Genomic DNA, 16,051 nt, shown 5'->3' on the forward strand with positions numbered 1-16,051 from the left:
GGGGGGCCACGGGAGTGTCCGGAGTGAGGGTGAAGTAGCGAGTTGATGGGGGGGGTGGTTTATGGGGAGAAGAGAACTTGGGGGAGTCGGCGCAGGCGTACCATAGGGCTACGTACTATCCCCCCCCACCTGAGACGCCCTCCCTCACTTTCAAAGGAGAGAGAAAGGGAGAGAGTAAAAGGACGAAGGGGAGGGGTGGGAATGTGGTCGTTCCCCTCCCCCACTAACGCACACACCCACAGCCACGCACGCACCGTGAGGGGGGAGAGTGAGGCATTCGGGAGGAAGAGTCGGAGGGGCGAGAGTGGCTCCCGGTGAGAGCCATTCAGTCGCGAACGGTTCGCCCGGACAAGTGAGCCGCTGCTGGAATTGGATGGCGGAGGATCGCAGCCGGAGGGGGGGGGGGGGAGAGACTCCAGATCGCCCGGAATTCCCTCGTTTGCGCCCTGGCCGAATGACCAACTCTTCCTCTTCCCTCTGCCACGAAAAGAACTCGGGGGACGCAGCGATCCGTGGGAATTCTCTCGAAAACTACGAGTTGCGGTGGATCAACCCTCAGCTTGGAGCGTGGTTGCCTCCGGTTACCACGAGGAGACGCAACCACGGAGATTCATCCCGGACGAGTGTACGGAAGAACGGATGCAAACACGATTGGCGTGAAAAGTATCGGGGAAAAGTTTCTGAAAAATAGATTTATTTAAGATGCTGTTGTTCGTTTAATTCCTCACAATTCTTCAGAGTACATCCTATGAGCGAGTCGACACAATTTTCATGCAAACGATTGTTGCCAGGACTCAAAGGTTCCCTGGTAGGCGGAAGGTCCTCAAGGGTACAAGCGTGCAAGCTTCTTTGAAGGCACTTAGGGTCCCATGGTGGTGTTGTCCTTTGAGGGAGGGAAGATTTCACTTTTCTTGGAATAGGAAATTGTAGTCCGCTGGTGTCGAGTCGGAACTGTAAGAGTGTTGGGGAATCGTCGCGATGCCATTGCAGAAGGTCTTCGCAAGCAGACAGACACTCTTGACTCTGCTCTTTTGATCTTTCGTCCAAAGAGGACCTTCGGGAGGACGAGTTTAGCGCAATCTTTCCCATGGTCAAGTTTTCAGTGACATAATGGTATGTACACTGACAGGGGGGATGTCAATACGATATTCAATCATGCGCACACTTAACCGACGGCCTGTATTCAACACTTGACGCACACGTCAGGAAAAAATGTTGCTAATACTTTATATACAAGCCTTTCATTAGCGTTTTCACTGGGCTGTTTCCATGTCCTTCTTTCTCTCCTTCGTTAGCTCTTGATCCGCCCCACTCCCTGACGTTCCCTCCTCAGTGTGTGTGTGTGTTTGTCCCAATATTTCCCATGATCCCCGTCTTCTCCCGTAGCTGTCACTATCGCCATTACTCGTTGATACGGACCGGCTTGGTCCAGATGGGTTTTCATTGAAGTTCTTCCTGAGATTGCAAAGAAGCACTTTTATTCTCTTTAATGAAGCCGAAAAATGGTGTTTAGCCGCAGAACCGCAAGATCAGGCTCACTAATCGACGTCAGTCTGGCGCATGGACTCCGTGGCATCAGCGCCCTCCCTCTTCGGCTTCCGATTTGGTGCTCTTCCTTAATCGGTTGAGGCAAGGCATTATACACGTGTTGATTTCAAGGCATCACCCAGCACCAGACTGATACTTCGGTGTCGAGTGGTGGAGCCTATTTCCCTTTGTTGTGCATGAGCAGTCTAATTTGCTAATCTCCAGAGCAGGGCCTTCACTAATTCCCTCCTTGTGTCGAGGGGTGGCAGTGACCGGAGTGAACTACAGATCCCTCTCCCCCCCCTCCGTGTTACGGTCCATATCAATAGTCATCCGCCGTGTCTTGTGGCACCTTTAGAGGGCCTTACGTCAATAATCCATTCTTTTCATCGGAATTGTTAAAAAAAAATGTTTATGAATCATTTTTGTTGTGTTTCCCATGACCACCTTTATTTCGTTACTTCGTCACATCTTCAGGGCCTTAAGTGATAAGGGGCCAGAACCATATATTCCGCCCACTTTAGGGTAATATTCGGGCCAATATTAGTCTGGTTTGTATTCAACCCCCGCCAAAAACCCTAGCGGTGGCTTGCAGGGTACTAATATATCTAGCATATCTTACTAATAAAATGTAATTGTCACAATTCCAATTAGGAAATTAAAATGCAAATGACTTCATTTTGAAACATTTCTTCATTCAAATGAATCGGGATTTAACTAATATTTAATTATAAAACACAATTTATATATTTTTAAGCATCTAAAACATATTTCATTTACAGGATTACTGGATCATTAGAATGGCTGTCCATGTACACATTGGCCAGTGAACTCAAGAGGACCCTGGAAATTCTCTTCGTAGTATCCTATCAAATGAGAGAGCTACAACTTCTTCATCCGTAGTTCATCTTCGAGCTCTTTCGATTCTCTGGCGTGCAATGCTTTAATGTCCCGCGCATATCCTCTCGTCTCATACAATTCCCGCATTCCCTTCTCAATTAAATGTAAAAGGTAAACATTTCGGCGTTCAAGTTCACCCAGTTTATTCAAAAGGGCATTCTTATTTCTTGCCAATAACCTCTCCTTCCCTTCCATTGCCAGTTCGCGGGCCCTCATCGCCTTTTTAGAAAACCACCGCGCAAATTCATACTTCCTTTGAGCACGACTCAAATCTTGCTTGACATTGTCTCTCATACAGGCAAGTCTCTGGCTGAAATCAGTGTTGCAACCAGCATGAAGTTGCTCCTTTGCTTGTTGAATAATGTCTCGAACTTGTCTGGACCATAAAAGGAAGAATACGACGCTTAAATAAAGTCCTTCTTTAATAATTAATTCTATCATGGAAATAGGAATGAAAAAGAAGTTTTTGAAGTGATGACTATTTTGAAAATTGTCTCTCTATCATATTGCTATTCTTATGAATACTAAGTGTATATCGGAGGTAAAATTGACATGAACTTCATACCGAAGAGAATGACACATTTACGTACATGTTAGGAAAACTATCGAGGTGAAAACAATGGGTGGTAGTGCGCATATGATGGCAATATGCAGAGCATTTGCAACTGTGTAGTCATTAACTTTTAAAAACCTCTATCTCAGTGGACTGGCCTCTACTCAATTCTTCAGGGTCGGTAGTGGGAATGCATTGACGTTGTGTTTCTACAGCCCTTGCTTGTTGCCAGTGAATAGGGTTCACCGCGGCATGGCTCTCTACCCATCGCATATCTCCACGCGTCCTCTTCACCTCTTTCTTGAATTGTTGGGGGACCTCCACTTCGCATGTCATCAAGGTCACATTCTAACATGCTCACTAAGCTGTATGCCACCAACCGCCCTGGGAGAGCTCTGGTGGCAACATAGTCTCTCCCATCTTCAGAGGTGTGATCTAATTGGGGGTCCTTTAGATGGTCTGCTGGCGATGGCTGGCCTCCTTCGACGAGTCTCTTCACCCAGTCAGGAATCTGGAAGTCACTTCCCCATGAGAGTTGGCTTTCTTCAACCGGTTGCTCCTCCCAGTTAAAGCGGGTGCCGGTCTGTGCTGGGGGAGCGGCTCGTGTGCTTTCGGAGGACTACTGAGGTAAATTCCTCTCAAAAGTCCCTTGAGACATATCCAGAAGTAAGTCGACGAAGTGCATATTTCGTATTCTCATCTCCTTTACGCTGTGGGGTTTTGTTCGGATCAAGAACTTGATCCATGCTCCCGCTTGTTTGCTCAAGTGTTTGGGGAGCTTAGTGGTACACCATTGTGTGTGCGTCAAACAGAAGAAATAATCTTCCATTACTCTTTCATCTCCCGAACACTGCTTTCCGTGGAGAAAACCACCCGTATTTATCGTCGCCATTATAGCGATTGCAAAGTACCAAATATTATATCAAGTGATAAAGTGGACCGAAAAGTTAATTGCTCTTCGCAACTTCATCACTGATAGCTTTTTGAGTATCGGTAACTACATATATGTTATCGGCAGCATTGTTGTGATAGCTCCTTGGTTCCCATTGTAAAATTTCCGTAAAAATAAATAAATGGATGCATAAAAATAAGAGAAATAAATAACTATTTTTCATTTTAATTCAAAATATGAAAATCCCGCATCCTAAATTGGAGATGTAATTAAAACCCCTATTTACTTCGTCAGGGCCGACAATTGTCACAAAATTAGAAAGTTAGACTGTATAATTGATAGGTTCAGCTATTCGTTTTTCCCGCACACTATCCGCGACAGTAATAAAAGGAGGAGCACATAAGAGAGTAATAGGTGCGCGGTGTCGAAAATATGGGTGTATAGGATTAAATTCCCATTCAAAACACTCTCTATGTCTGGCGTCCTAACTCTCCGCCCCGCCGTGCGCCCTTGTCCCAGCTGGGCTGTAGGCGAATGTATTTCAAGTCTATTGTAATCGTGAATTTTCGCTTCAAGGCGCATAGCATAATGGCAGGCAATAAAATTCTGAATCGCATGTGTGTCGCCCTCCTTTGATGTTTTCTCTTGGTTTCTGTTTAAAATAGAATTATTATTATTATTTCTGTAAACATAAGAACAGCTGCCAACCATGTAATACCCGTAATACAAGGATTGTCCTAAAAGTAATTTCAATCAGAAAATTGCAAATCATTTATTGAAGTTTTTGGAACAAGTGTTTTTGAAAATCGTCAAAATGGGCGTCGATGCGTCGGCTCCAGCTGGACTTCCAGCTCTCGAATGTGTTGCGGTGGGCCTCCTTCGGGATGTCCCGAAATGCTTGCCTTTTAGGGGTGTTTCGAGGCGTGGTAACTAAAGAATGTAGGGGGTAGCCACGTACGGGGGCTGAGGGATCGTTAGCACCCCTGCTTTGACCAATTAGCACGGTGACGCTGAAGGCATTGTGGGTTGGTGCACTGCCGTGGTGCAACTTCCTGTTACATGCCTGCGATCTCCCGCCGGATGCGATGTGCCCCGCGTCTTTTGAGCACTTTCACGTAAAATTTGTTGTTCGGAGTGGTTGAAGGTTTTACAACCTCTCGATGAACCAGTCCGTGGTGGATGTCAAAAAACACGATGATCATGACCTTGACTTTTGACTTGCTCATCCTGGCTTTCTTCGGACGAGGGGACGCTGTCGTGTGCCACTCCGGTGATTGTCCTCTGGGTTGGCTCGTATGTGTGGGCATGTTGCAAATGATCTAGGCCTTTGATTTGTTCCCATGGTCGTCCCCCCCATGCTGTTGGTGTTCCATGACGGATGGTGGATTTCGCTTTCATAGGAATAGGATGTAGTCTGCTAGTGCCAAGGAGGGTCTAAATGGGGGTTGGGGAATCGTCGTGGTCCTGTTGCAGGAGGTTTTCGCAAGTAGACACATTCCACTCTGCTCTTTTGGTCGTCCGTCCAAAGACCGCCGGTCATGCGAACGCTTAACCGACATTTTCAATCCAGCAGTTCCCGCACGCATGTTAGGAAAACGTTTTTACCGATACTTTTTATGCACACCTAGCAATTAAGGATAGCTTCCGATTCAAGAAGGCATATGAGGCAATAAAGGTGAGCATATAAAACGTAGGAGCATAAATTGGACGGAAAGGAGTACCAATTGATCGGCTAAGACAGAGACATGGGTACACTTTAAGAAAGATGGGAACATGTCTAAACAAAGAAATGCTGGAGATGGCCAGGAAGATGGGCGAGGGAAGAAACAGGAAGAACGTGAAAATAGGATTGCAGGGAGGATAGAAGGAGGAGATCAATGATAAATGGATGCTGCAAACTGATTGGGCGAAGAGGTTTGGCGCGGTGCGAGGATGGAGTGATTTTGCGAAGGAAATGGATACACTATGCAGAGGGGTGAAAGCAATTTAAGGAAGGAAGTGGGGAGAAGTCGAAGGGAAAAAAATTAAACTGAACAAAGAAACATCCAAGAGAGATGGAAGCATGATATTCAGAGGGTCTATATGGTAAAGATAACAGGCCAGAATGTTTGGGACATGGAAAGAGATTATTAGCATATTTTCAAAGATTACCCAGAGTGTGAGGAGGCAGATCGATTCACCCCTCTTGGTAGCGTTGAGCACTAAAAGAGGGTCATGTTATTTTAAGTTATTTTTACCTATGCGTACAATTTCATATGCTTATTATTTCGTTCGCGAAAAATTGATAGTCCAGAATGTTATGAGTGGGTTTGCGTTGCTGAATTCATAGGAGTGAATGTCTAATACTAAATATGAATAGGGTAACTTGAAGGAATGTAATCAAGAAATATTTGAACGTAACAGTGTTGGTCCAGGGCTCAGGGTTCCACGAGTCTACGGTCTCGAATATATTGAACGGCTAATTAGGATGTCTTATTTGTTTACGTCAATATACAGCAATAAATCTCCATTGATATATACTGTACATGCAACGGTAAATCATATGCATTCTCGGGTCGTCTATCAGGGTGCTTTACGTACGTAGGGATTGAACTTCCATCCGTCGCCATAGTTAAACAAGGAAGTGACCGCGGAACCGATTACTTTGGAGACAACGTAAACTTATGTTTGCTTAGACTGATGTTACCATATTTTAGTAAGTTTATTTCAAATGGAATGGAATTACTCGGCACGCGTGTACGTCTTTCTACATTTCCTTCGACCAAGAAGCATTTCCAACCCGAGTCCATTGAATTTATTCATCGAAAGAAATAACTGTTACCAAGCAACTAAAAGGCATACTAACACGTTCATTCATGACGATATAACCACTCAAAAATCCGTCACAAGCCTATGAAATGACTGCGGAATTTAGGCATGGGTATAAATGCATAGTCGAAGCATTCAGCGTCAATCCTGAATGACAAAAAAGGATATGATAATATGTCATAGTGTCGTTTTTCTCCTGCAGATCTCAAACTACCCCATCACTTCATTTGAGAGGGATGTCTTCACAAATACGTGGACACACCTGTATCTGGGACTTGCATTTCCATGGACTCCTTTCTGCTACATTTGATTTTCTTCCGGCCGTTGCACCCCTCATGACTGGGGGTGAATGGGAGGAGAGGAAATGTGGGCCAGGCTGTCCCAAAGTTGAGCCTCGGTGGCTTGGCAGGCAGGCCTTTCTCGGTCTCTAGACCGTCTGAACTGCTACGTCCAGCTGAATCTGTTTACAGCAAACTTCTATTAAGGAGGTTTTCTATTTTTTTTAATTATTGTTATTCATTTTATTATTTTATTTATTTATATATATGTATATATTTTTTTCTATTTAATGATTTTTTGTTTATTTATCATGGCACAGGGACGTGAGCTGTTGTTCCTATTTTCGGTCGCATGTGAGTTGTTGAATCTCCAGGAGGATAGCTCCATAGGTGCATCAATAGGTGATTTTTGGTGCTCCGTAGTGACGCATCAATGTCCAAGGCCATCTCTTTGGCGATGGTAAACATTGGTGTTAAAATGAGGTCCTTTCTTACCTCTCTATTTCGTACATACCATGGCATGGCTCCGACGAACCTCCTAACAATTTTATTCTCCGTTGTTTGCATTATCCTTAGCTGCGTTTTGGCAGCTTGAAGCCAGATCGGGGCAGCATAGCTCAGCAGGGGGCGGATCATTGCCCTATAGATGGTTCTTTTTGTTTTAAGGTTAAGCTGGGCTCTTGGTTGCAGGATGGTTTGTAGCGCTTCCGCTGCCGCAGTTGCTTTCCCAGTGGCGTCTTTGATGTGGTGGCTCCACCTGAGGCTTTCATTGATAATGGCATCCAGATATTTTACCTTTTCTTTCCTTGGGATGCATTCGTTACCCAGAGGGAGAGGGGGCCCAACGCCGGCCTTTGACCTCCCGTAAAATGGCATATGCACACTTTTCTTTCCGTTTGCTCTTAATTTCCAATCCATCAGCCACTCATCCAAGCGACTGTAGTCTGTCAGCGGCCCATGTCGGGTTGACGGCTTGTGCGGTGATTGTGGTGTCATCAGCGTATAAGTAGAGTTCTGTGCCAGGGTTTCGTGGCACGTCGTTTACGTAGACTGAGAAGGGCAATGGTGACAGGACAGACCCCTGTGGTACTCCGGCCTTGATGCTTCTTTTCCCTGAAATGCATCCGACGTCGTCAACGTGGACGGTTCTTTCTTCCAGGAAGGACTTTATAATTTTTAGGAGGTAGGTTGGAGTCGGGAAGTTTGCAAGCTTGAGGAGTAAGCCCTCGGTTGAAACATTATCGAAAGCAGCTTCTAGGTCAAGAAACGCCGCATGGGTGACCATCCTCTTATTGAATCCGTTATTAATGTTTTCCGTCAGCCTTAGTACTTTGTGGGCTGTTTGTGTTTTGGCCCGGAAACCTGCCTGCTCGGGAATGGTTACTCCTTCGAGGAATGGGCTCTATGAGCAATGGGTTTTTTATAGCCGTTTCGAACAGTTTTCCCGTGGTGTTGAGCGGGCTGATCGGCCGATAGGATGACGGGTCGTTGAGTGGTTTTTGAGGTTTTGGCAGCATTTTTATCTTGGCCCACTTCCACTCAGTCGGGAAGTGACCAGCGTTTAGAGAGGCATTGTGAAGTTTGGCGAGGAACAGGTGGGCTTTCGGTGGGCATCTTTTCAGCACTCCATTGTTTATGGTGTCCGGACCCCCAGCTCCCTTTGGTTTGTCTCTTTATCAGGGAGCCAACTTCCTCTGGGGTAATGGGAGACGGCTGACTGCTGGGCGCGAAGGTTAGACTATGCCAGTTGTGGTGTGCTTCTGCGGCGTAAGTCAAGTCTCCGATGGTGTTAAACCGTTCTTCTAGAATCTGAGCGAAAAGGTTACTTTTGTCCTCCTCTGTGAAGGCGGTGGTGCCTTTGTTCTCAAGCGGGGGAGACACGGCTTTCTGGCCTTTGAGGGCCTTGGCCAGTTTCCAGGCTGAGCCATCGACTATGGAGAGCTACAGAACTGTCTTTTCCCAGGCTTTCCTCCTGTGATTCCTCAGGAGAGTTTGGACCCTGTTCCCGAGGGCGCAGAAGAGGTGTCTGCTCTCCCTATCCCTTGTCTTTTGCCATCGACGCCTGGCTCTGTTCCTTTCAGTCATACATCGTAAGATGTCGTCTGGGATGCTATGTTGTGGTGCAGTTTTCTTTGAAGCTTGTCTGGCTCCATGTAATGCTGCGTTAACCGCGTTGTACCATCTGTTTGCAGCTTGGCCGATTTGTTGAGGAGAGTGCAGCGGGAGACTATCCAGGTGAGTCAATCTTTCTTCTAGGTTGATGCAGAACACGTCCCAGTTTATTTTGGTTCCTTCATTGCTCAGAGAGGAGAAATATTGAGAGTATATAGAGCGGAAGGTGGTCTGATGAGGAGTTATCTAGTGTTATGGGAAGGGGTAGGTTTGGTGTATTTTTGGAAACAACAATATTTATGATGTCATTGTTATCGTTTGGGATATTTGGAAAGTTGGTATAGGTAGCTGGAGCAGTGATGGCAAAATTAACTTCTTCGGCCTGTTACCAGCTGCGTTTGAAGTGCGACATCCCCAGTCCGGGTGTTTGGAGTTGAAATCACCTCCTAAGATGGACTTTTCCTTGATGATAGTCTTCAGGGCTCCTGGGTCTGTGGGCGTCAGGTTTCCTGGAGGCAGATAGATCGACCAGAAACTTTTGTCTCCGCCGGTGGTTGTGATGGTGGACTCCTACTGCTTCTAGGCGGTAGGAGTGCGGAGGTGGTAACATTTTTACTCGATGGCATGACTTAATAAGCACCATTACTCTCCCACCAGCCTTATTTCTTCTGTCGCAGCAAATCTGGTTGTAGCCCGGAGTAAATAGATTTTTTGGAGCGCTGAGTCAAGTGTCTTGGAGCAGTACTACGTCCGCATGATTTTCGGAAAGAAGCAGGAGTAATTCTTTCTTTTTTTGCAAATGCTGTTTGCATTCCACTGAATGATTTTCATTGCGGATGGTGATGTATTCCTGTTCCTCATAAGAACAAGATAGCGGCTTTTGTCACTTCTTCTATTAGTATTTCGGTCATTGTTCTGCCAACGGGAGGGTCGATAAGTTTGCTTATCAGACCCGTGAGCCAGGAGATAATTTTGGTTTTCAGTTCATTTACTTCTTCAGCCTGGGGCGCTGGCGTCGTTGGCGGCAGAGCAGCCTGGGACGTGGCGGCTGGTGCCGCTGGAGGCGTCGGAAAATTAGATTCGGTTAAAGTGGGTGCTTGTACGGAAGTGCCTCGAATTGTTTGGGCACCTTGTAATTTCTCGGCGTAGGATCTGTAGCGCTGGCACCCGCGGTAGTTCGCGGGGTTGAGGTCCTCCACAATTGGCGTAGGTCAACTTCGGGTGCATTCAGAGGAGATGCGATTATCTCCACATTTTACACATCTGCTAATAAGACCGGAGGTTTTATAGGTGTGCCCGAAACGTTAACATCGCTTACATTGCGGGGGGCCGGTGGATGGGCGGAATGGTTCGATAGTAATTATTAATCCACAGAGATGCGTTAGCCCAAGGAAGTCTTTTTTGTCACTTTCCCTTCCAATCTTAATTTGGAACAAGGGAAGTGGACGGGCTGGGAGTGGTGGAAGCCCCGTGTCTGGGTCTGCTGCTAGTAGATCCTCCCTTTCTTTCCTTTGGCGCCATGTTGGCCGCGTCGTTTTTATTTGGACAATTTATTCCATGGGAAGATCGTTTTCCAGGAGTTCCTCTTTAATGTCATCGACCTTTGTGTCGATTGTTAGTCCCCGTATGACAAGATACGTTCTTTTGTCCTCTTTCAGCTTGTAAGTAAAAAATTCCCACCTTTTTTCTCTCAGAAGTACGGTGACACTCCTGTATTCGTCACTCTTTGTGCAACTAATTTTGATGTGGGAGCCTGTGAACGAGCACACCGGAGGAAAGTCGCAGCAAGGCATAATTTGCCTTTTTTTTAATGCTCCATTCCGAGTGGTCCTTCAGGAAAATCGGTGGTATGCGGTCTCTCTTCGGGGCTTCAGGAGCGGCGTCGTCGTCAGTCTGCATTGTTGCCAGTCCTGGGGCCTCTCTGAGCACCTCGTATTTGTTTTCCGTGTTTTGGGTACGTTGCCCTTGGTCTGCTGCCGAAGGCGACTTTTGGATTTTCCACTTCTTGGAGGTAGCAACGGTAAAACCGTCTTTGCCAGGAGAGGTAAAAGATGCACTTTCGCCGATCGCATGTTGCTTCTGCGTAACACGGTCACTGATTTTCTTTCGTGCATTTTGGGAATCACTTTTCACAGATTTCACGGAAGGCACTGAACTGCATTCTACACGCGCATTGTGTCCCTCAAGAGGCCCTTCCATTTTGGTTTTTTGGGAGGGACTTCACTATGGTCGTCGGTTGAAAACGTGGATCGTTCAACATATATCTTGGGACGGTGATGGTCACAATTTCACCATTTTCGCAGGCTGGGTTCTTCTTTGGTAGCAACGATAGCAAGGTATTTAGGGCAGAGGTAGCACTTTGGCAGCTTCCATTGCTGTTTGACGATTTAATTTTGGAGGAGTCTCCGTCACCTAGTTAAGGGAGGGGAATATCCAACGATGGCTCAATTGAGTAACAAAGCAAATCCGTCCGGTAGGCAGAGCGGGCACAGCCAGCCTGAGCCGGTTCCTCCCTATTCTACACTCTATGCCCTAAGAAGTGGCCCGTACCGATCCCCTGATAGTGCAATGAGAGGAACCCTCTTCCCAGGTTTTCGAGCGCGAGACAACCTTCGGGGCGCATCCGAACACCACTCGGGAGTGAGAAGAATGAACTAAGTCAGCCTTCCCCCCCGAGCGCTTCCAATACGTAATTTAGAGACTCCTCCAGTATCTTTTGCCGTGAGATGACTCACTATCAAAGTAGTAGTCAGTCTCCTCAGTCAGTATCCTCAGTCTCCCTCAGTCAGTAGGTATCAATCAGTCTCCAAACCGGTGAGTTCTGACCCCTCTGCGTCGCCCGTCAGCAAACTCGCTCAAGGGAGTCACCGCGCTCCAAATGCTCTGCGAAACCACTCTCCAAAATCCACCGTATTTGCATTCCATGACCCTTGACCTTTTCTCCCGATTTATTCGTTCGTCCCAGCACTCCTCCCCCCCCCCCAGCCCACCTAGGAGGGGGGTGGGCGGATTCGGAAGGCGTGCGGATGTCAAGTACGTGTTTATTCGCGGGGTTCATTGAAGGGACGTCAGGGGAGGTGAGGGGGGGGGGGTGTGGGCATGATAAAGAGCGATACGAACAAATGTGTTCAAAATTTTGGTAATGTTAGTGTTTGTGACGTAAATTCTAGGATTTCCACCGCTGCATGAGGGCGTCACTTAGTTATTAGATATTTTAGTACCCTGCAAGGCACCGCAACGGTGTGTGGCAGGGGGTGAATACACACCAGACTAATAATAACCCGAGTATTTTAACCCCTACCGCGGTCGGACAACATTATTCTGATACCTCATCGTTCGTGGAAAACATGAAGTCTTAAATCTATGTACTCTACGTATATTCTTTCTAATTTAATTGACATGATCTAGTCTACCGTAGTAAGATAAGAGTAATAACACATATGACGCATTAAATTATATGTCGTAGTTACATTTAATAATGTTAACGGATTGGTCACTTCCATTGTTTTGGCATGGCGGACAAACCTTCCTTGATGGAGACGAAATAGGAGGATATATATGATCATCAAGCGCCCATTGAAAATGGGTAACCGCCTTAAAAGTATCTCCTAACCCGATTCGTTGACTTTCGTTATTACAAGTTTGTACACTATTTGATAGTTTTTTTAACGAACACTCATAGCTTCCCCTTTTCACTGCACCGAGCACTGCTTGCCTCCCTCCATCCCTTCCCACCCTCAGCTAACCCGTTTTCTGAACCGTATCGCACAACGCTCTTTCAATACTCACTCACTCTTTAGACCTCCGCTAGTGTCGCCATCATCTGTCAGCACCCTTTTGTCAATGCTTCTTGCAGTATTGCAATCATCCCAATGGCCTCCGCTACCTCCTATTCCCAATTCCTTCCATGAAACCTACCGCCCACGCACGCCAACTGTTCTCATCCCTTCTCCAATGCATGCTCTCGAACAATTAATAACTCACATGAAATTGTATTTACTCAAATCCTTATTATTTTGTTTTCTTACGATATATTTATGCCACAGTCCTGCATATGGTCCTGCAACAACTTTGTTTGATTGCCTTAATATAGAGCACTGATTCGTCAATCTTATAGATCATATTTTCCCCGCACTTACTTTATCCCCCCAAAGTACCCCAAGACTTCAATTATTCTAATGCTTTCACTACCATGTCCTCCTTGCTAACGAGAAAATCGTAGTCCATGACTGACAGTCCTATCTCACTCTCTGATCGATCGAATGCCACTGAAAGTCTTCAAGTGCAACCTTAAAATAAGCAAATTGATCAGTGAAAAGGTTTCTCATATGACTACTCGCTAACTCCTTACAAATTACACATTCAACATAGGCGGGCATACTCGACATATTAGGGACCAATATATGACAATCTTACAAACGAGGACGCAACAGAAATAACGATAGCGAATCTATCGAATAATGTTAGACAAGAACACTAAGTTCCTGAAATGATTAAGGGAGAGTGTAAAGTGGTGTGCTGGAATTGTAGACTGGATTGTGGAGTATCAGGAGCAATGTTTTCCTGACATGACTGTGCGTCGCAGCGTGCTCGGGTCGGACCGTTAACACGCGCCAAGTTCCAATCGCCTGCGATCGCTCGTTTAGGTTAGATCATATTTTTAGTGGGCCCCTGTCGAGTGATTCCATGCAAGTGCAATATGCAGCGAACGATTGAACAGCGGCACGCCATTAATTTTGTGTTTGACTAGGGAAATCGGGTACGGAGATGTTGGACATGATTCGCCAAGTGTACGCGGCATGTAACAAACTGCAGTTTGTAAGTTGCGCAAGCTCAAGATTTAAGCTCTTCAGAGATGGCCGAAAGAGTGTGGAGGTCGAGTCCCGCGCTGGAAGGCTGTCGACGTCATGAACCGACGATAACCTGCAACCTGTGAGTGAAGTGCTGAATAAAACAGTCGGTTAAGTGTGCGCATGATCGAAGACCGCATATTGGTATTGATGAGATGGCAGTGCACACACTACTGTCACTGAATATTTAGCGATGCGAAAGATCTCCGCTAATGTCATCCTCCCGAAGGTATTTGGACGAACTGCCAAGAGTAGAGTCGAGAGTATCAGCTCGCGAAACGTCATCGCGACGATTCCCCAACCCCCATAGAGTCCTGCCTTGACACCAGCAGACTATTTTCTATTCCCAAGAGTGAGATCCTCCCTCCCTCAAAGGACGCCTCAATGGGACCCTAAATACTATCAAAGAAGCTTGAAAGCGTATCCTTAAGGACCTTCCGGATTCCAAAGCCTATCAGGGAGCCTTCGAGTCACGCAAAAGCCGCTGGCAAAAGTGTATCGACGCTCAAGGGATGTACTTTGAAGAGTTTTTAGAGGCATTGTAGCAAAAGTATCTGAAATAAAAATATACTTTCTTTCCAAAAAGTTTCCCGATACCTTTAATACAAACCTTGTATCTGTTCCACAACGGAAATTTCAGTTAGCTTTGGGGAAAATCATAACACGAATATAATTATTGAGATAAAAAATTCGCCGAAACATAACGCTCGAAAAAAGACTTTAAAAAATATACTTGCGGGAGAATGAAGTGGATTCAATACAGAAAAAACAAACGCGATGGCAAGGCACGAAGATGGCACAGCAGAGAGGTCGGAACAGCATTGATTAGGCAAAAGAAAATGCACTCAAATTTTTTTAATAGTTTAAAAAAACAATGGCGAAAATCAAATGAAGACACTACAAGATAATTCGTCGCGATAAAGGAATTAGTGCGCGAAACGGAAAAGGCGAAATGGTACCGAACATGTTTAAGCCAATTCTAATTTTGGTCATGCGTCGAGGAAATATGAGTGACCGCAGTTCTTAAGGTACATTCTTTCGAGGGGGAAATTTGAATATTTCTTAAAAACAGCATAAACAATGAAAATATCCTGAACATTTTCTCTGAGGGCACGTATGGAAACAATAAGAGGGTACAAAACGAAGTCTCGCACACACCCGAAGATCGTAAGAGCGGCGGCGCATCGGGAAGGAAGAAAGGAGAGCATTTCCGAAATATGAAATCATGGATATCCTCAGATTCGGAATGTTTCTCCGGCCAGAATGATGGAGGGACATGGGACAGACATCGCACGTTATTGAAAAACATTTGTTCACAATTCATTTTAAGAAGGTTGAATGCATTGCGCATGGATGCACAGAAACCCTCTCCACGAAGATGAGAAGACTTATGCCGGCCGCGGTGGTGGCGGGGTAACGTCCTCGCCTAACAACCCCGCGGATCGCGGGTTCGATTCTCGCCTTGATGGGCTTAACTCTATCTACCTAGGCCTTGTTTGTATGTAATAGTCTTGAATATAATACCTGTAATGTAAGGATTAGGCGGAAGAAGGGACGATTAGTCTCGACCTCGCTCAATTAAGTCCATAAATAAATAAATACAAAGGCGGCGATGAGGAAGATTAAGAGGACAGACAGATCGATTGATTAAAAAATTGATTCTCGACAGCATGAATGCACTTTGTAGCTTTATGAAAAGTAGATCATGCGATCAACTAATAAAATTGCGGCTTTGTATTGCTAGATATCCTTAAATCGGGGAAGGGAATACCCTAGTGGAAACTATATTTTAGATGACTGGAGGATCTTCGAAAATTTCCATCGCGAAAATTCGATAAAATACCTAAAATATTAAGGTGTTAACGAGAAAGTGACGAATTGGATTGGAGACTTCTTATCTACTGTAAACAAGATAAATTCGTCGATGGAGTGACCTCATTAGAGGCGGGCGTAACTTCGGGTGTCCATGGGGAATCTTGTTAGCCCCCCAACATTTCTTGATGCTCATTACGAGATCCCACTTAAGCTTAGCAGCAACGCTGGTTCATTTTCAGACGACACGGTGATTTACCGAGAAATGAGAACATCAGCGGTTTATCAGTTTCCGGCGTACTCTCCAGCGATTTGTGAC

This window comes from Hetaerina americana, unplaced genomic scaffold, assembly GCF_022747635.1.
Source record: "Hetaerina americana unplaced genomic scaffold, ioHetAmer1.1.p SCAF_27, whole genome shotgun sequence".
Lineage (NCBI taxonomy): Eukaryota > Metazoa > Arthropoda > Insecta > Odonata > Calopterygidae > Hetaerina > Hetaerina americana.